Source organism: Lissotriton vulgaris, chromosome 2_1 (genome assembly GCF_964263255.1).
Source record: "Lissotriton vulgaris chromosome 2_1, aLisVul1.2, whole genome shotgun sequence".
NCBI lineage: Eukaryota > Metazoa > Chordata > Amphibia > Caudata > Salamandridae > Lissotriton > Lissotriton vulgaris.
Genome location: NC_141687.1, coordinates 1,166,343,014 through 1,166,365,007, shown reverse-complemented (window position 1 = coordinate 1,166,365,007; position 21,994 = coordinate 1,166,343,014). Strand labels below are relative to the sequence as shown.

The window sequence follows — 21,994 nt, the reverse complement described above, 5'->3', positions numbered from 1 at the left end:
GAAAGCGTGGGGTAGAAAGGGTGCATGTAAAACACTGGTAACAGGGCGGTAGATTTTCAGCACCGAGACCACAGAACAAGGCAGGCCATGAAACACAAGATAGTAGTATATTGCACAGAAAATATGCCAAGCACGAATACATGACTGCCACACAGCACAGAGTACACTTACATGCACGGTCGATATGGAAGTCATTCAGGTGGTGGTAGCGCGTTTAAAAAGGGTGAAAAGAGATAGAAACATCTGTGTACACGTAAATCAAGTACCAGTAGAAGACAATACACAGAGTTAAGCACACAATACAAGGTAAACACAGAGCACGTGCTACACGTACAACACAGAGGACACAGAATGGGTGAAGGGATGAGTGGGCGTGGAGTAAGTTAGTATGATGGGGAAGAAAGGGATGAGTGGATCTTAGTGGAAGAGAGCTGGGGATGAACGAGGGTAAGAAGGGGGGATTAATGGCTGGTGAACAGGAAATGGAGAGTAAATAGGATGAAGGTGAGTGAAGGAAAGGGCGTGTCTATGAAGGATGTGGGGGGTGGTAATGGAGGAGATGAGAAACGAGGGAGGCTAAGTAGGGCGGTGAGGATGGGGCGGGTAATAAAAGGAGGGGATAAATGCAAGAGGGGATGGATGTAGAAGTGTGATGGGGACCCAGTGAGGGTTGTGGAGGCAAGATAGGACTCAAGCAAAGAATTGGAGTGTTGGGGCAAATGAGTCTGGGAGGGCAGCGAAAGGGAGTGTGGTAGGGAATGTGTGGAAGGGAGTTAGAATACATTTTCAGGGTGAGGGGTAAAAAGGTAGTGCGGAGTGGTTTCGTAGAAGCGACATGGGAGGGGAAGTTAGGGGTTGTGAAATGGGCGAGGAAGGCATCTACGGCTGTGAGCGTGAGAGAGAACTTAGGGGCATAGAGGGAAGCTGAGGGGGGCAATCAGAGCTGCGGTAGGAATTTGTGAGCGGAAGTAAAGACTGAGTTAACATGAATAGGCAAGGGGAATGAGGGTGAGGGGAAGTATGTCGGCATTAATTGAAAATGTAAAGGGAAATTAAACCAAAAAAAGAAATTGAAGTGAGAGAATACGGATGTGAAACTGCTGGAGAAGGTCGAGAGGATGCGGGGTGGAAGGAGAGGAAGGAGGCATGGTCAGAGAGGAGAGGTGGGGAGTGAAAAAAACAAGCATGACTGCTAAACTGAAAGCGACTGCACTGTGTTTAATGATCCCCGACATGGAATGCAGCTGGCACAGTGCGCGCCTCTCCTCGCTCCCGACAGCTGGTTGCCGTGGGAGTGAGGTGGGGAGTGAAAAAACCAAGCGCGTCCTCGCTGTGTTTAATGATCCACGGTGAGGAATGCAGCTGGCACCCTGCGCGCCGCAGCTCGCTCCCGACAGCCGGATGCCGTGGGAGTGAACATTTACAGAAAAGGTGGGACATGCACCCGCCTTTGACCAATTGCGTGCTTTCATTTTTGAAAGCCACATGCAAAGGCCAATAGAATGGGTGGAAGTTGAAAACCCACACTGACAAGTTTCGAGAAAGTCTGGAGTGATTCCAAGAGCCCTCCTCATAGAGCAGTGTTGCGCTAGGCTCGACCTAAAAAACCTCTAGCAACAATCTACCTTTCAAATCTTTCCATCCATTTACCATCATATTATTTATGTGGCTTTAGGATATACAGGGGTGTGATGCTTCAATGGCGATGCACTGAAAAATACAGTCTGCACTATAAAACGTTGCACACTCATCCATGCCTAGTGAAACAGAAACCTTTTTTACTGTGTGAGAAGGTGTCTACTTGTGCAAGTAAGAGCTCTTTGCTAGGGTCTCATACAGTGAGAGTTGGAAGCGCTATCAGAGATGCTCCTGTCCCAAAGACAGCCTTTATCAGCTTCATAGCGGGCAACCGTACACACAGTAAATAAATATTTATTGTAATTCAAACTTCGGAGAAGACTTGTGAAGTGTGGGAAAGGGTCTCAAACTCATCACACTGTTATACTTATGCAGGTATTCATACAATCAGAGCCCTCATCTCTTGAACACAAATCTCTTTCCACATAATCCAGGTTGCTATGCAGGGGTCACAGATAGAAGCAAAGAGAACACAGCACCTCCCGTTTACTCTCTTTTCCTTGTATTCATTTCGTTCCAGTTCCTTAAACTAATCCTTTCGTTTATCATTCGAGATCTCCATTTATTGTTCGAGGTTGTCAGTAAAAATAGTTCCAGGCCATTGCAGGATAAACTAACGGGACAGTTAAGAAATGTATTGAGACCCTTTCTGGGTGTCCCCCTGCAGGCAGAGCGATAGGTAAATTTCTAGCAGCAGCTCTGCTCAGAATTTTGCTGCTCCTACCTGCCGAGGCAGGACGGGTTCCCTCGCCTTCAGCGGGCTGTTGTGCAGCCGTCAGTTGTCCAATAAGCAAGACCTCCCAAGACTGCAGAAGAGCACAGAATACCGGATGTTACAAATCACCGGGACTCTGTTGAATCAATCATGTCAGCAGGAAACATGTGGTTGGGGCATAAATATGAATAATACTCTCAATATTTTGATTTAACCTTGAAGACTCAAAGTTATTACAATGTTGTAAATATATTTTCTATGCGGCGGCCTGTACCCGCTGAACCTGCGGACACGCTGGCGTTCTTCTCTCTCTCCCTGTCTGAGGCCATAGCTTCTGCACGTGTGACGGGGTGCCAGACCTGAATTGGGATGAGAGGCGCTGCTCCCTTGCTCCAGACCTGAATTGCTTCGTTTTGTGGCAGAGCAGGGCTGCTTCCTTCGATTAAACCTGCAGTGTGGAGGAGCTCATTTGTTTTTAGGGCTCGCCTGCTGATGCGCTTCTGCGCATCGCTGGCGAAGCTCTATTACGGCTTATCCAGTGTTGATCCACCACTGGCGATTCCACTGGCGATTTCTTCAAGTGCATGTGCTTTTTAGGTCATTGCGCAAGCGCAAGCCCTAAAAAGCGCGTGCACAATGCCACCAGCCGCCTGCCTGCCTGCCTGCCTCGCATTACCAGATCAAAGGCAGCCCAGCCGCCCTCCCACAAGCTTCTCAGCGTGTGCTCTGCCTCAGGCCTGCATTTCTCCTCCCCTCGGGCAAACAGATAGCTGCAATAACACCCTCCCTGCTCAGCTTTTTTTTCTCAATTTCTCCCCGTCTACACTTCCGATTAGGAGCCCTTCCTCCCCCCAGATAATCTATCTCCATAAGAGATAAGCAGCTCTTCCACCATCTCAAACCCGTATTAGTGCTCCTCACTGTGCATGTTTTTACTTAGAAAATCAGCACAATGCAGCAGTGTGACATCAAGCCAGGTTCATCGACATCACTGCAAAAGTAAAGTTTTTATTCCCCATTTCCTCTTCAAGAAAGTGACTGCGCATCAGCCTCTACGGATCAGAAAGCGGAGCCCCTCCACTGACAGGGCTGCGAGTCAAATGGCCATGTTTCACAAATTATGGTTTTCGTGGTCTTATTCTGGAGTAGCCCTGTTGGCAAGAGAGGAAAGAGCAAGGCTCTGACAGTCAGTCCTCCTCTGCTTCATAGTATGCCGCGCCACTATAGTAAGTTGAACAAGGGATATTATTTGACAGAAAGAGGCAACCTGCATCTATTCACGGAAATACATTGAGCAGTCTACATTTTTATTTTTTAAAGCTACATACAATGCACCATAACTATTCTAGGTCTACAAATGGAAATACATAACAAGCAATATTTTTATTTATTTCTTAAGAGGTGCATACTTAAAAAAATGATTACAAAAATTAAACATCAACTAGTAATTAAAAAACCTAGCAATTAAGATATGCCACGTCAAATAATAACTTTTGTCGCCAATTAATTATTAGTGTCTGGAATGGATATGGTCACACCCTCACTCACCCTCAACCCCTCACCCTCACTCACCCTCAACCCCTCACCCACACCCTCACTCACCCTCAACACCTCACCCTCAACCCCTCCCTCACGCTCACCCTCACTCATCCTCAACACCTCACCCTCACTCACCCTCAACCCCTCACCCTCAACCCCTCACCCTCACTCACCCTCAACCCCTCACCCTCACTCACCCTCAACTCCTCACCCTCAACACCTCACTCACCCCCACGCTCACCCTCACCCACCCTCACCCTCAACACCTCACCCTCACTCACCCTCAACCCCTCACCCTCACTCACCCTCAACCCCTCACTCACCCTCACTCTCACTCATCCTCTATCACCCTCAACCCCTCACCCTCAACCTCTCACCCTCACTCACCCTCAACCCCTCACCCTCACTCACCCTCAACCCCTCACCCTCACTCACCCTCAGCCCCTCACCCTCAACCCCTCACCCTCAGCCCCTCACCCTCTCACCCTCACTCACCCTCACCCACCCTCAACCCCTCACCCTCACTCACCCTCACTCAACCACCCTCACTCACCCTCAACACCTCACCCTCACTCACCCTCACTCACCCTCAACACCTCACCCTCACTCACCCTCAACCCCTCACCCTCACCCACCCTCACTCACCCTCAACCCCTCACCCTCAACCCCTCACCCACACCCTCACTCACCCTCAACACCTCACCCTCAACCCCTCCCTCACGCTCGCTCACCCACCCTCACCCTCACTCACCCTCAACACCTCACCCTCACTCACCCTCAACCCCTCACCCTCACTCACCCTCAACCCCTCACCCACCCTCAACTCCTCACCCTCAACACCTCACTCACCCTCATGCTCACCCTCACGCTCACCCACCCTCAACACCTCACCCTCACTCACCCTCAACCCCTCACCCTCACTCACCCTCAACCCCTCACCCTCAACCCCTCACTCACCCTCAACCCCTCACCCTCACTCACCCTCAACCTCTCACCCTCACTCACCCTCACTCACCCTCAACCCCTCACCCTCACTCACCCTCAGCCCCTCACCCTCAACCCCTCACCCTCACTCACCCTCACCCTCACTCACCCTCAACCCCTCACCCTCACTCACCCTCACCCACCCTCAACACCTCACCCTCACCCTCACTCACCCTCAACCCCTCACCCTCACTCACCCTCAACTCCTCACCCTCAACACCTCACTCACCCCCACGCTCACCCTCACGCTCACCCACCCTCACCCTCAACACCTCACCCTCGCTCACCCTCAACCCCTCACCCTCAACCCCTCACCCTCACTCACCCTCAACCCCTCACCCTCACTCACCCTCAACCCCTCACCCTCACTCACCCTCAGCCCCTCACCCTCAACCCCTCACCCTCACTCACCCTCACCCTCACTCACCCTCAACCCCTCACCCTCACTCACCCACCCTCACTCACACTCACCCTCACTCACCCTCACTCACCCTCAACACCTCACCCTCACTCACCCACCCTCACTCACCCTCAACCCCTCACCCTCAACCCCTCACCCACACCCTCACTCACCCTCAACACCTCACCCTCAACCCCTCACCCTCAACCCCTCCCTCACGCTCACCCACCCTCACCCTCAACACCTCACCCTCACTCACCCTCAACCCCTCACCCTCACTCACCCTCAACCCCTCACCCTCACTCACCCTCAACCCCTCACCCTCACTCACCCTCAACTCCTCACCCTCAACACCTCACTCACCCTCACGCTCACCCACCCTCACCCTCAACACCTCACCCTCACTCACCTTCAACCCCTCACCCTCACTCACCCTCAACCCCTCACCCTCTCACTCACCCTCACTCTCACTCATCCTCTATCACCCTCAACCCCTCACCCTCACTCACCCTCAACCTCTCACCCTCACTCACCCTCAACCCCTCACCCTCACTCACCCTCAACCCCTCACCCTCACTCACCCTCAGCCCCTCACCCTCAACCCCTCACCCTGACCCTAACTCACCCTCACCCACCCTCAACACCTCACCCTCACCCTCACTCACCCTCACTCACCCTCAACACCTCACCCTCACTCACCCTCAACCCCTCACCCACCCTCACTCACCCTCAACCCCTCACCCTCACTCACCCTCACTCACCCTCACTCTCGACCCCTCACTCACCCTCACTCACCCACCCTCACTCACCCTCACTCACCCTCGACCCCTCACCCTCACTCACCCTCACTCACCCACCCTCACTCACCCTCAACACCTCACCCTCACTCACCCTCAACACCTCACCCTCACCCTCACTCACCCTCAAACTCAACATACATACATACATACCCTCACTCACCCTCAACCACTCACCCTCACTCACCCTCAACCCCTCACCCTCACTCACCCTCACTCACCCTCAACACCTCACCCTCACTCACCCTCAACCCCTCACCCTCACTCACCCTCAACACCTCACCCTCACCCACCCTCACCCACCCTCACTCACCCTCAATACCTCACCCTCACTCACCCTCAACCCCTCACCCTCACCCACCCTCACTCACCCTCAACCCCTCACCCTCACTCACCCTCACTCACCCTCACTCACCCACCCTCACTCACCCTCGACCCCTCACCCTCACTCACCCACCCTCACTCACCCTCAACACCTCACCCTCACCCTCACTCACCCTCAACACCTCACCCTCACTCACCCTCAAACTCAACATACATACATACATACATACCCTCACTCACCCTCACTCACCCTCAACCACTCACCCTCAACCCCTCACCCTCACTCACCCTCAACACCTCACCCTCACCCTCACTCACCCTCACCCTCACTCACCCGCACTCACCCTCACTCACCCTCAACCACTCACCCTCACCCTCACTCACCCTCACTCACACTCAACCCCTCACCCTCACTCACACTCAACCCCTCACCCTCACTCACCCTCAACCCCTCACTCACCCTCACTCTCACTCACTCACCCTCAACCCCTCACCCTCACTCACCCTCACCCACCCTCAACCCCTCACCCTAACTCACCCTCACCCTCACTCACCCTCAACCCCTCACCCTCACTCACCCTCACTCACCCTCAACACCTCACCCTCACTCACACTCAACCCCTCACCCTCACTCACCCTCAACCCCTCACCCTCACTCACCCTCAACCCCTCACTCACCCTCAACACCTCACCCTCACTCACCCTCACCCACCCTCAACCCCTCACCCTCACTCACCCGCACTCACCCTCACTCACCCTCACCCTCACCCTCACTCACCCTCACTCACCCTCAACCACTCACCCTCACTCACCCTCACTCACACTCAACCCCTCACCCTCACTCACCCTCAACCCCTCACCCTCACTCACCCTCAACCCCTCACTCACCCTCACTCTCACTCATCCTCACTCACCCTCAACCCCTCACCCTCACTCACCCACCCTCAACCCCTCACCCTAACTCACCCTCACCCTCACTCACCCTCAACCCCTCACCCTCACTCACCCTCAACCCCTCACCCTCACTCACCCTCAACCCCTCACCCTCACTCACCCTCACTCACCCTCACTCCCCCTCACTCACCCTCAACCTCACTCACCCACCCTCAACCCCTCACCCTCACTCACCCTCAACCCCTCACCCTCACTCACCCTCAACCCCTCACCCTCACTCACCCTCACTCACCCTCACTCACCCTCACTCACCCTCACTCCCCCTCAACCTCACTCACCCACCCTCAACCCCTCATCCTCATTCACCCTCACCCTCACTCACCCTCAACCCCTCACCCTCACTCACCCTCAACCCCTCACCCTCACCCTCACTCACCCTCAACCCCTCACTCACCCTCACTCTCACTCATCCTCACTCACCCTCAACCCCTCACCCACCCTCAACCCCTCACCCTAACTCACCCTCACCCTCACTCACCCTCAACCCCTCACCCTCACTCACCCTCAACCCCTCACCCTCACTCACACTCAACCCCTCACCCTCACTCACCCTCAACCCCTCACCCTCACCCTCACTCACCCTCAACCCCTCACTCACCCTCACTCTCACTCATCCTCACTCACCCTCAACCCCTCACCCTCACTCACCCACCCTCAACCCCTCACCCACCCTCACCCTCACTCACCCTCAACCCCTCACCCTCACTCACCTTCAACCCCTCACCCTCACTCACCCTCACTCACCCTCAACCCCTCACCCTCACTCACCCTCACTCACCCTCACTCACCCTCACTCACCCTCACTCCCCCTCAACCTCACTCACCCACCCTCAACCCCTCATCCTCACTCACCCTCACTCACCCTCAACCCCTCACACTCACTCACCCTCAACCCCTCACCCTCACTCAACCTCAACCCCTCACCCTCAATACCTCACCCTCACTCACCCTCACCCTCACCCAACCTCAACCCCTCACCCTCAATACCTCACCCTCACTCACCCTCACCCTCACTCACCCTCAACCCCTCACCCTCAACCCCTCACCCACACCATCACTCACCCTCACTCACCCTCAACCCTCACCCTCACTCACCCTCAACTCCTCACCCTCAACACCTCACTCACCCTCACGCTCACCCACCCTCACCCTCAACACCTCACCCCTCACCTCACCTTCAACCCCTCACCCTCACTCACCCTCAACCCCTCACCCTCAACCCCTCACTCACCCTCACTCTCACTCATCCTCTATCACCCTCAACCCCTCACCCCCACTCACCCTCAACCTCTCACCCTCACTCACCCTCAACCCCTCACCCTCACTCACCCTCACTCACCCTCAACCCCTCACCCTCACTCACCCTCAGCCCCTCACCCTCAACCCCTCACCCTCACCCTAACTCACCCTCACCCACCCTCAACCTCACCCTCACCCTCACTCACCCCTCACTCACCCTCAACACCTCACCCTCACTCACCCTCAACCCCTCACCCACCCTCACTCACCCTCACTCACCCTCAACCCCTCACTCACCCTCACTCTCGACCCCTCACTCACCCTCACTCACCCACCCTCACTCACCATCACTCACCCTCGACCCCTCACCCTCACTCACCCTCACTCACCCACCCTCACTCACCCTCAACACCTCACCCTCACCCTCACTCACCCTCAAACTCAACATACATAAATACATACCCTCACTCACCCTCAACCTCTCACCCTCACTCACCCTCAACCCCTCACCCTCACTCACCCTCACTCACCCTCAACACCTCACCCTCACTCACCCTCAACCCCTCACCCTCACTCACCCTCAACACCTCACCCTCACCCACCCTCACTCACCCTCAATACCTCACCCTCACTCACCCTCAACCCCTCACCCTCACCCACCCTCACTCACCCTCACTCACCCTCAACCCCTCACCCTCACTCACCCTCACTCACCCACCCTCACTCACCCTCACTCACCCTCGACCCCTCACCCTCACTCACCCACCCTCACTCACCCTCAACACCTCACCCTCACCCTCACTCACCCTCAACACCTCACCCTCACTCACCCTCAAACTCAACATACATACATACATACATACCCTCACTCACCCTCACTCACCCTCAACCACTCACCCTCAACCCCTCACCCTCACTCACCCTCAACACCTCACCCTCACCCTCACTCACCCTCACCCTCACTCACCCGCACTCACCCTCACTCACCCTCACTCACCCTCAACCACTCACCCTCACCCTCACTCACCCTCACTCACACTCAACCCCTCACCCTCACTCACACTCAACCCCTCACCCTCACTCACCCTCAACCCCTCACTCACCCTCACTCTCACTCATCCTCACTCACCCTCAACCCCTCACCCTCACTCACCCTCACCCACCCTCAACCCCTCACCCTAACTCACCCTCACCCTCACTCACCCTCAACCCCTCACCCTCACTCACCCTCACTCACCCTCAACACCTCACCCTCACTCACACTCAACCCCTCACCCTCACTCACCCTCAACCCCTCACCCTCACTCACCCTCAACCCCTCACTCACCCTCAACACCTCACCCTCACTCACCCTCACCCACCCTCAACCCCTCACCCTCACTCACCCGCACTCACCCTCACTCACCCTCACCCTCACCCTCACTCACCCTCACTCACCCTCACTCACACTCAACCCCTCACCCTCACTCACCCTCAACCCCTCACCCTCACTCACCCTCAACCCCTCACTCACCCTCACTCTCACTCATCCTCACTCACCCTCAACCCCTCACCCTCACTCACCCACCCTCAACCCCTCACCCTAACTCACCCTCACCCTCACTCACCCTCAACCCCTCACCCTCACTCACCCTCAACCCCTCACCCTCACTCACCCTCAACCCCTCACCCTCACTCACCCTCACTCACCCTCACTCCCCCTCACTCACCCTCAACCTCACTCACCCACCCTCAACCCCTCACCCTCAACCCTCACCCTCACTCACCCTCAACCCCTCACCCTCACTCACCCTCACTCACCCTCACTCACCCTCACTCCCCCTCAACCTCACTCACCCACCCTCAACCCCTCATCCTCACTCACCCTCACCCTCACTCACCCTCAACCCCTCACCCTCACTCACCCTCAACCCCTCACCCTCACTCACCCTCAACCCCTCACTCACCCTCACTCTCACTCATCCTCACTCACCCTCAACCCCTCACCCACCCTCAACCCCTCACCCTAACTCACCCTCACCCTCACTCACCCTCAACCCCTCACCCTCACTCACCCTCAACCCCTCACCCTCACTCACACTCAACCCCTCTCCCTCACTCACCCTCAACCCCTCACCCTCACCCTCACTCACCCTCAACCCCTCACTCACCCTCACTCTCACTCATCCTCACTCACCCTCAACCCCTCACCCTCACTCACCCACCCTCAACCCCTCACCCACCCTCACCCTCACTCACCCTCAACCCCTCACCCTCACTCACCTTCAACCCCTCACCCTCACTCACCCTCACTCACCCTCAACCCCTCACCCTCACTCACCCTCACTCACCCTCACTCCCCCTCAACCTCACTCACCCACCCTCAACCCCTCATCCTCACTCACCCTCACTCACCCTCAACCCCTCACACTCCTCACCCTCAACCCCTCACCCTCACTCAACCTCAACCCCTCACCCTCAATACCTCACCCTCACCCTCACCCAACCTCAACCCCTCACCCTCAATACCTCACCCTCACTCACCCTCACCCTCACTCACCCTCAACCCCTCACCCTCAACCCCTCACCCACACCATCACTCACCCTCACTCACCCTCACTCGCCCTCACACGCCCTCACTCACCCTCACTCACCCTCAACCTCACTCACCCTCAACCTCACTCACCCTCACCCACCCTCAAACCCTCATCCTCACTCACCCTCACCCTCATTCACCCTCAACCCCTCACCCTCAACCCCTCACCCTCACTCACCCTCAACCCCTCACCCTCACTCACCCTCACTCACCCTCACCCTCACTCACCCTCACCCTCACTCAACCTCAACCCCTCACCCTCAATCCCTCACCCTCAGTCACCCTCACCCTCAACCCCTCACCTCACTCACCCTCAACCCCCTCACTCACCCTCACTCACCCTCAACACCTCACCCTCACTCACCCTCAATGCCTCACCCTCACTCACCCTCAACACCTCACCCTCAACCCCTCACTCACCCTCACTCTAACTCACCCTCACTCACCCTCAACACCTCACCCTCACTCACCCTCACCCACCCTCAACCCCTCACCCTAACTCACCCTCACCCTCACCCTCACTCACCCTCAACCCCTCACCCTCACTCACCCTCAACCCCTCATCCTCACCCTCACTCACACTCACCCTCACTCACCCTCACCCTCACTCACCCTCACTCACCCTCAACCTCACTCACCCTCAACCTCACTCACCCTCACCCACCCTCAACCCCTCATCCTCACTCACCCTCACTCACCCTCACTCACCCTCAACCCCTCACCCTCACTCACCCTCAACCCCTCACCCTCACTCACCCTCAACCCCTCATCCTCACCCTCACTCACCCTCACTCACATTCACCCTCACCCTCACTCACCCTCACCCTCACTCACCCTCACTCACATTCACCCTCACCCTCACTCACCCTCACTCACCCTCACTCACCCTCACCCTCACCCTCACTCACCCTCAACCCCTCATCCTCACTCACCCTCAACCCCTCACCCTCACTCACCCTCAACACCTCACCCTCACTCACCCTCACCCTCACTCACCCTCACCCTCACTCACCCTCAACCCCTCACCCTCAACCCCTCACCCTCAATCCCTCACCCTCACTCACCCTCAACCCCTCACCCTCACTCACCCTCAACCCCTCACCCTCACTCACCCTCACTCACCCTCACTCACCCTCACTCACTCACTCACCCTCACTCACCCTCACTCACCCTCACCCTCTCACCCTCAACACCTCACCCTCACTCACCCTCAACACCTCACCCTCACTCACCCTCAACCCCTCACCCTCACCCTCACTCACCCTCACAACACATATTGTGTTACAATAGGTGTCACATTTGCAAAAGATAAAACTATTGGCATTGTAAATAACAAAGCTATTAATTCGCTATTTTCAAAACAAGCACATAAATAAAAAATGTGTCCTTTACAATACCAATAGCTCAAACTTTCCTAATGCAAGACCTATTGCATTGCTGTGCTTCTCTCCCCTGCTGCACTCTCCTGCTCTCTAGAGATGTGGCCTAACGACAAGAGCTGCCATCTAAGTCACGTAAATACAAAATATGTTGCATTCCAAATGCTATAGGTGTCACATTCGCAAAAGTTATAACTATTGGCATTGTAAATGACAAAGCCATCAATTTAGCAATTTTAAAAACCAACAAATAAATAACATATGTCATTTACAATACCAATAACTCCAACTTTTCTAATGCGAGACCTATTGCATTTCCAATGCTTGTTCTCCGTGCATCTGGGCTACTGCAGCTTTTTGGACGCCAGTGCAGGGAGGTGAGCAGAGGGAGGCTGGGTTTTTGAAGGGACGGCAGGCTGTCTCTCTGATGCTGGTGCGCTGGGTTTCTCTTTCCTGGCTGTGCTGCAGCTAGCGCTGTGGCCTCGAGGCTGGTCCTGGGCTAGATAGGAAAGAAAGTTACAGCGTGTCCTCGTCCAAGGAGACACAATGGCGAAAGGGGCTTAATGCCCTGTCCTTTTCTACGCTGAAATAACAATTATGCATCTTAAATTATAGCTCCTGGCGGTGCGAGGCAGCCGACGGGGTACCGGTTTCGGCTCTCGTATATTATTTTGGGGCTAACATCACTAGAGGGGCAAAGTGCAGCGGCTTTGTGACCAACCTGAGGGAGCTCTTTGGACCTCGCAGCTCTCCCCCGCCACCGCAACAGCCAACGCGGTCACCGAGTGGGGCGGGCAGCGGACTACAATTCCAAGCAACCCTTGCTGGGCTTGGGACGCTGACAGCTTCCAGCTTCCGGGAACTTCCGCGCACGGAGGCGCATAAAACTAAGCAGCCCCTCCCACGTTGCGGGGCGAGTGCATGGGCGACAACGGGCTAAGCCCGGGCAAAGGGCGGGCCCTCCTAGGCCCTCATAGGCCAGAGGAGGCCGGGCTGGGCCCCGGACTTTGGGCCTGCATTCAAGGACTTGTTTACCCAAGTGAGAATTACATTGTATTTCACCTGATAACGGTTAAAGTGCATTTGAAGCTTGTTGTCTTGTTCTATATTGGGACAATGTCCAAAGTAAATAAAGATAGGTCTGCACCTGGATTAGGCAGTATGGATAATTATCTGGTAAAAAAGGTAACTCAAATTAACAGTGAACGTAGGACCTCTTTAGGTCGTGGGAGTAACCGGGTGCCAGATGATGATGGTATGCCGCCCCTAGCTGTAGACTTAGCCATAGATTATATACTTGAAGTAGGCAATAGGTCTGTCATGGCTGTTGAAGCGCAGGTTCATGTTGATTTCGAGAAAAATGTATCCAACATATCTACTGAGGCAACTGAGCAGCCATTACCCTCACCTTCTCCTAGACCAGTGAGATCATGTAAAAAGCAAATGACTAAATGCGGGGGGAAGCATGGAAAGAAAAGAGCAGATATAGTGCAACCAGCGCCAAATAGCCATGCTAGAGAATCTGATTTGCTTGTGGGGAATAATGTAGCAGCCATAAATATTAATCTGGAGCAATTTGCTCTATTGATTAGTACCCTTGAAGAAAAACTAGAAGCAAAGATTGAAGAGTTAATGAAACCCCTGACAGCTAAATTGGATAGTGTGGCCCTAGAAGTTAATAGATTAGGTGCATTGATAACAACACACTTATCTTCTACCTCAGCCGTAAAACCGAAGACTGTGGATAAGGGTCATAATAGAGATGGGCAGGGCACTTGTAGAATGCCTTCACAGCAGAATAGTCAGAAAATGGCTGTATCTGAATCCGCACCATCTAGTTCTACACTCTCAATCAGAATACCCAGCCTATAGTAGTTCCTGAGGGTAACCCAGATATTAGACAAGTAAAGAAAAGTCGCTACATTAACCTTCCTCCTGATTGTGCACCTTATGTGGTTGTTTTAACAAATGTTCCGTCCATTGATCCTCATTTAGCTCAGCCACATGAGGAATCCCATGATTCATTAAAAAATAAAACGGTATCATGGTTGAACAATAAATGTGGCTTTCCAATTGCTTACTCTGACCAAATTTTGTCAACTCGAAGGGTTAACTGGATTGGTCCATCTACAAAAACATCTAGTGGGGACTGTATTGTAGTTAATTTCAAACACCCCCAACACGTGGCTACAGTTCTATTAAGAGCAGCCTCTTTAGTTTACAATGTGAACAGTGTGTGTGTGTGTGTACGTCCCCTTGGGTACTTTTATACCCATCTAATTAAAGCTCCTCCTAAACGCGGGGAAACTGGTCCATTTATCCCTTTCCAGCCTCCGGTTCCTGAAGCAGTATATCGGTACAATGTTGATAGTCATGGTATGAATGGGTTCAATGTTGTAACGCAGAACAGATTTGATTCACTCTCAGGCCTGGAGGCTTGCGATTGACGTGAGGAATCTGATGGACAAGTAACAGAGACACTGGATGAAATGGGACATGAGGAAAGCACACGGGCAAGATTAAGTGGAAATAATGTAATTTCTTGGAACATTGCAGGATTGGGTGCCAAGATGGAGGACTGTAATTGGATTACGTACATCAAGCAGTTTCAGGTTATCTGTTTGCAGGAGACTTGGTCAGTTGAATGTAACCATTTTTTGGAAGGTTACAAAGCATTTTATGTTCCTGCAACAGCAACAACCAGAGGAAGAGCAAAGGGGGGATTGGTCACGTTCATCTCTGTTGCGTTATCGTGTAAAATTCGCAGAGCTATTACAAACAATTCTGGCATTATCTGTCTAATTCTAATGGGAGAAAACTGTATGTCTGGTTTTGTCAATTTTTATAATGCTGTCAATCTATGCTCAGTTAATAGTGAGATATCCGCGCTGAATGTTTTTAGTAGAAATTCCATGAGGGATTGTATTCACAACCTTATGATATTGGGTGATTTTAATGTTCATCCTTGTGGGGATCTTCTTTCGAAAAGTATCTCGGATTTGCGTTGTCCGCGCTTAGAGGGTATGCATCTGGAACATACGACAGAGGGGGAACTTCTCAACGATCTTCTTAATGACCTAGATCTAACACCGACCATGGCATTGACGGACCCTACAAAGTGCTTTGAGATTCCATCTTTTAAGGGGCATGGTAGGGGAACTTTTATTGATTATGTACTAATAACATCCCCAATGCAGTCCTTTGTGGATTCCTTTGCCATTGAAGAAAGTGAATTCAGTGATCATAATCCACTCACTGTTCACTTGAGGGGTCCCTGAATAGCTAATGCTGGCCCAAATCTCATCTCAGGCAGGGTAAGCACAACTGATGGGAGACGTCGTCTTAAATGGTCTAAAGTTACCCCAGATTTGTTGTATACAGATATTAAAACCATCTGCGCTGATGAAATCCTGGCATGTACACAAGAAGGCCCACAACCGAGGAAGGTCCTTGAAGCCTTCCAAAGTTTGTCGGCCAAGGTAACACAGCTATTGTCGGTCCCAGCAAAGAAATTTGAATCTGTGGGACCAAAGTGGTTTAATCGGGATTGTTCTAAAGCAGCCAGGAATTTAAGGTTGGCAGTAGCAGCTAAACCGAGAATAAAGGAGACAGTTCAACTGTGTCGTAAATACTATAAATCCACTATTACCAAACACAAGGAACTCCTAAGAGAGGAGGCATGGAGAGAGATTCTTGACCCTTCGATTTTACGGTGTAGCTCTAGATTCTGGGCGATAATGAAGAAATCTTTCCTGGTACAGGTAACGGGTGATGGCCTGGAATGCTACATATCGAAGGAAGAGTGGGAACAACATTTTAAGCAATTATATTGTAGCCCAGTGGATGAAATGCCTATTTCCGCTCCGAGTGTTAATGGTCAGCTGATTAGTTTTTCTAGGGATGAGGTTATCGAGGGTATTGAGGGACTAACAGCTGGGAAAGCTCCTGGTCCCGATGGGATTCCTCCTGATCTATTTAAATCTGAGCCAAGTTTTTGGGCACCTATTTTAGAGCCCTTTTTTAATGCTGCAGCAAAATATGGTTGTCCACAATCATGGGGGGTCTCTACGATTGTCCCGGTCTTTAAGAAAGGGGACAAAAGTAGCCCAAATTGTTTTAGGCTTATTTTCTTAATAGACTCTATGGTTAAAATCATAGGAAGAATCGTACTGCAGAGACTTTCTGATTGGACGTCGGAAAATAATATCATGTCCATCAGTCAGTATGGGTTCTGTAGTGGTCGATCCACAGTGACGCAGTGTCTTAACCTTTTTCTAATACTTAGCAAGTACACTGTGGTTCAAAGGGGCACCATCCACCTCGCCTTCATGACTTGTCCTCAGCCTTCGACTGTGTAAACAGGGGAAGGCTCTGGCAGTCCATGAGGGTGAAGGGTGTAGATAGTGGAATTATCAACTTCCTGGCCGATTTCCATAGCAATACTAGAGCAAATGTGAGATACTCCCAAGATCTGAGGACAACAAATAATTTTGACATCAGGAAGGGAGTTCGCCAAGGGTGTATCCTGGCCCCCTTCCTTTTTAATTTTTATATTAATGACCTTGATAGTGCGTTGCAGGATGTACAGGCTGACTGCCCCAGAGTTGGCAGGCGGGGGATTCCTGTACTTTTATATGCAGATGATGCGGTTTTAATTTCCAGAACCGAGAGGGGCCTTCAGGCTTTATTAAATGCTTTTAAACTGTTCATGCGGATAGAGACCTTATGGTCAACAACTCAAAATCATTTGTCATGCAAGTTGGCCAACAACCTAGCAGGAACTTTTCCTTTAAACTTGATGATGAAGTGATTCCTATAACTAAGACATTTTCGTATCTTGGGGTCCTTTTTGACTCCAAGCTTAATTGGGGTCCTCATCTTACAAAAAAGAAAGGGGAAATGGTCAGGGGTTAATGTCTCCATTTTCAATTTTGCATCAAAACTGGGTAAAAAACCTACCAGTGCCATGCTGAAACTTTATAATGCAAAAGCGGTAGCAACTGCTACTTATGGTAGTGAAATTTGGGGGTACATTGCCGGTGAGCAGCTCCAAACTTCTTCCTGAAGCGTATCTTGTGCGTTCCTGCAGGCACACCTAATCTCCCGGTACATGAAGAGCTAGCGATGCAATATCTAAGTGACATTTTGTCTTTACGCCCTTTGACCTGTTGGCTAAAACTGTGGTTAAATCAGGATATACCACTGACACATCTGATTTTGAATGATTACATGACCCAGGAGAAGGCAATGGGTTCCCCTTGGTTAAAATATGTGAAATCCAGCTTTGCTAGGCTTGGACGCTCGGAATAGTTCGCACACCCGAGTAAGATTGTTAAGGGCGATCTGGAGGTAATTAAACGGGACTTCCTCGTGGTTAGGAAGACCCAGAGGGAAGATGCGGAACTCCAGAAACAAAGAATGAGAAAATTTGTCATGTTGAAAACCTGTGAAACTGCAGAGCCGTAATTGTTGGGCTCACTGACCTCGCATGAAAAGTTCCTGTTAACAAGGTTCAAGTTAAATCTTTTCCATCATCTGCTTATTAGACCAAAAACTGATGTTTTTAACAAATTGGCAGCACCCTGTGGCTGCGAAGGAAAGTCTCCACAGGATATGTTGCATTTTATATTTTTATGTAGATTTTATGAATATCCACGCAAGCGCTACCTGGTAACTTTTAAAAAAACTTAATTTTACCCAGATTAAACCGGCATTAATGTATTTACAACTTTTGCATTATTACAGTATTCTCCATATTACTGAATTTTTAAAACGGACTGTTAGGTTAAGAAATTGTTTGGATATGTAATGGTTTTCTGGGATGAATGCACTTGTCACTTTGTTCCAGATGTAAAGATGATACTGTACTTTTTAACTTATGGCACTTTATGAAATGTGTTTACAATGTATGTGTTTTAATGCATATGTACTTTTATGGTTTTTGTAAAACCGAAATAAAGTATTTTTTAATTGAACTAACGGGACATTTAAGAAATGTATTGAGACCCTTTCTGGGTGTCCCCCTGAAGGCAGAGCGATGGGTAAATTTCTAGCAGCAGCTCTGCTCAGAAATTTGCTGCTCCTGCCTGCCGAGGCAGGAAGGGTTCCCTCGCCTTCAGCGGGCTGTTGTGCAGCCGTCCGAGTTGTGCAATAAGCAAGACCTCCCAAGACTGCAGAAGAGCACGGAGTGGTGTGGCTCACTGGTTAGAGGCGGCAGACCCAGAAGCAGAGGACGGCCCGGGACCAGGGTTCAATTCCCGACACGGCAGGGTCGTGGACCAGGGTCAGCGGACTCGATAATTCTCACCTCATGCCTACTCTAATCAGCGATCACACTTGGCAACTCTGGGCATTAGCTTGCCTTATCTCCACAACGGCCCCCCACATACACCGGGGATGCCTGGTTTCACCTTGGAGATACCCAGCAGGGACCATCTCACAGGGAAAGCCAGGACGGGGTCTACAGCACTGAGATTCCCCATGGCGGGGTGATACATGCGCTTTACAAAACACCATTACATTACATTTACAATACCGGCTGTTAAAAATCACCAGGACTCTGTTGAATCGATCATGTCAGCAGGAAACATGTGGTTGGGGCGTACATATGAATAATACTCTCAATATTTTGATTTAACCTTGAAGACTCAAAGTTATTACAATGTTGTAAATATATTTTGTATGCGTGTGCTAACCTAATCCCCATTGTTTTTGCTGTGATAGCCATCTCTTATTTACTTTTTCTGTAATGTGGAAGTTCGTGAAACTCCTCGTGTAACGCACTTGATTCTATTGTAGAGCGCTCTGAAACCTTTGGGTAAAGTCCGCGCTATATAAAATTGCCTAAAAAAAATAAGACGTGCACTCCCACGTTTCTCTGGGCCTATAGACCAACTCCGTAATACTGCACACTTCACAGGTAACTGTGGTCCCGGCCACCAACCGTCCTAAAACTTCTACGCTCTGCTAACAAGGGCGGTCACCTACTATGAACTACGAGGTAAATAGCGGTCCTAACGTACATCCCTACACCAAAGGAGAAGCTCAGCAGACATGCCAACCTTCCCGATTCAGGCGTGAGACTACCGATTGGAAGGTTAGTCTCCCGCCTCCCGATTCCTGCAAGCAAAAACCCGATTCCTCGGGGCTTCAGCTGATAGGGCTTGGTATTGTGTAAAGTGCCAATTCTTCCAGCAAAGAGTGGCGATGCAGGGGCTCTCGAAGGGTGAAAAACTAACAAAGCGTCATTAACGAGGGAATGGTCTTTTAAAGACCTGTGAAGTAGGGGGGGTTGTCGGGGGGGGGGGGGGGGGCTGTCACACAGGGGGGGGGGGGGAGCATGCACTGCCAGCAACCTGCCCGGCCAGTGCACAACACAAAACTTGCATCACCCTCTCTCTGCCTAACATTGCGCTCCATGTGCTTCTGAAAGGTAAAAAAACAAAAAACGTGCATTTGTGTTTTAAATGTCCGATCCTGCTTGCTCACACTTCCAAAGCCCATAAATGCCAGTAACCCGATTCAAGGCCCTATTCTCCCGATATTTTTTTTAAAAATCTCCCTCTTTGCTCTTCTGAAATGTTGGCATGTATGGCTCACTCTCCGACCCGTCGCAGCCACCTCCAGGCCCACAGCGCTGTCGGTACTCGCTTTGATGATCACTCAGTTTTCTGTATTTTTTACTCGCAGATGGCGCTCTCTGGCGTGTGTGTCAGTCTCTAGAACTTCCAGGTCAAGCTCTACGTAGGCTCCTTTTATCATGGACGACAGCGTGCAGGTCGTGAACGCACATGTGCGGTTGGGTCTTCACTTCCAGTGCAGCAGCAGCAGGGCGGTCCTTCTCTGGCGCAAGGTAAAGAAGGTTTTCTTTCTGGGCGTGGTTTTATGGCGGGTCATGTCTTTCTAGCCAATCACAGAGCTTACTGGGAAGTGCAGCCCCGCGAGATCCGCCTAGTGCTGCCAGTTGATTCGCTGGGGTCGGAGTGTAGGTGTGTCGCAGCCGCCCCAGCTGATCAGGGCCTCCTAGGGTTACTTTTCGCTCACAATACCGGCACTGCTCCCACGTGTGCCCCGCTGAAGTCAAGCGCCTTCACCCGGCTTCCTCTGAATGCTCCTGAGCCGCCGGTTGTCAGAGACCTAACTGGGCGCGCGAGAAGGGACCACTACAAAGTTCGGACATCGGCTGCCAGGTTAGATGGCAGTTCTCGCTTGCCCAGCGAACGTATGACAATGGCGGGAAGTCAGGGCGACTTATTGTAAGGCGCAAAGTGTATTTGGGGCTCCCTCGCGCGAGAACAGAAGCGCGTGAGAGCGGTACCTTTTAGAATGCTGGACCTGATGCATTGCTCTGCTTGATGAGTAAATTTCTCGTGGCAGCCCCTCTTCCCTCCTTGTGCGCCATGCCTGAGAGAATATATCAATATTTGTACAGACTCGGGATAGGATGACCACCTGGCAAGATAGCAAATTCTAGGCAGAGTACAAATTCAGGGCAAAAAGACCGCTGCCAGCCCTCCAAGTCACCAAAGGTTTATGTGCATTGGTTTGTATCATATTTAACAGTATTTGATTTGTATCACATTTAACAGTATTAATCAAGTATTAACTTATAGATGGGTTTAACGATGAGAAAATTAATAAGCATACTCTGACAACGGACATCCGGGACAGTTCTCACAATTCTACCCTATGCTCTCTTTTGTGAAACGCAAACGTAAAGTTTATGGATAGTATATATATATATTTTTTTTTTGTCAGAAGGTGTAGATTTTATTACAGCTGGTAGTTTTAAGAAGGTTTGTTCTTATGAGAAAATAAGTAAAAGCCGATCAGGACTATTTCAATTTATTTTGGATCTGAAGTTGAGTTGATATTGCACCGATTTCATGTGTCAGTTTTGGTGAAGTTAATTTGGGGAACAAAATCCTCTTAGTTCCTACATTGCTGACAGGCATGACAGATATGTGTATGTATTGCCAGTAGGTAGTTACAGTTAGGACCTAGTTTCAATAGGAAAGTGCATTTTATTTTCCCCAAAACTTTGGCGCAGTTGTGTCAGTCAGTGCAACTGCTGTCTGGAATGTTTGAGGTTATTCATCAAGCGGGTGCCTAGAAAAAGGGAAGGTCCCAAAACGTGTTTTCCCATGCAATTTACCATAGGGATTTTGAACATGACTACAGCTCAAACCACTGAACGGATTTACACTAAATTCATCAGAAAGTTGGGTCTCGGTTCAAAAAGAATCCACACTGTATTTTTTATTCTTTTTTTGTAGCTTTTATAGGGATCTGAGGAAACCAATATTGTGGCCATGGTTTTTAAAAGGGAAAATTATTTCTTATAAAGATGTTTTTAACTTTAGCCGTAACCTTGCTATCGAGTTTGTGTGTTTCTTATGCCACCCAAAGAAGACAACAGCTGCTATACCTGGACACTTAAAATTTTATATA

General features: G+C 51.2%; 1 protein-coding gene and 1 pseudogene across 4 annotated transcripts in view; both read left to right on the top strand.

Moving 5' to 3' along the window:
• The first annotated feature begins 15,114 nt into the window (after nt 1–15,114).
• On the top strand, nt 15,115–16,902 carry LOC147731746 (uncharacterized; annotated as a pseudogene).
• Nucleotides 16,903–20,505: 3,603 nt separating this feature from the next.
• Nucleotides 20,506–21,994, top strand: part of CTPS1 (CTP synthase 1) — a 218,302-nt gene continuing 216,813 nt past the window's right edge. For all 4 annotated transcript variants that reach the window (XM_086956865.1, XM_086956864.1, XM_086956862.1 and 1 more), the window contains exon 1: nt 20,506–20,733. The gene's annotated coding sequence lies outside the window, so the exon portion shown is untranslated. The remainder of the gene's footprint in view (nt 20,734–21,994) is intronic.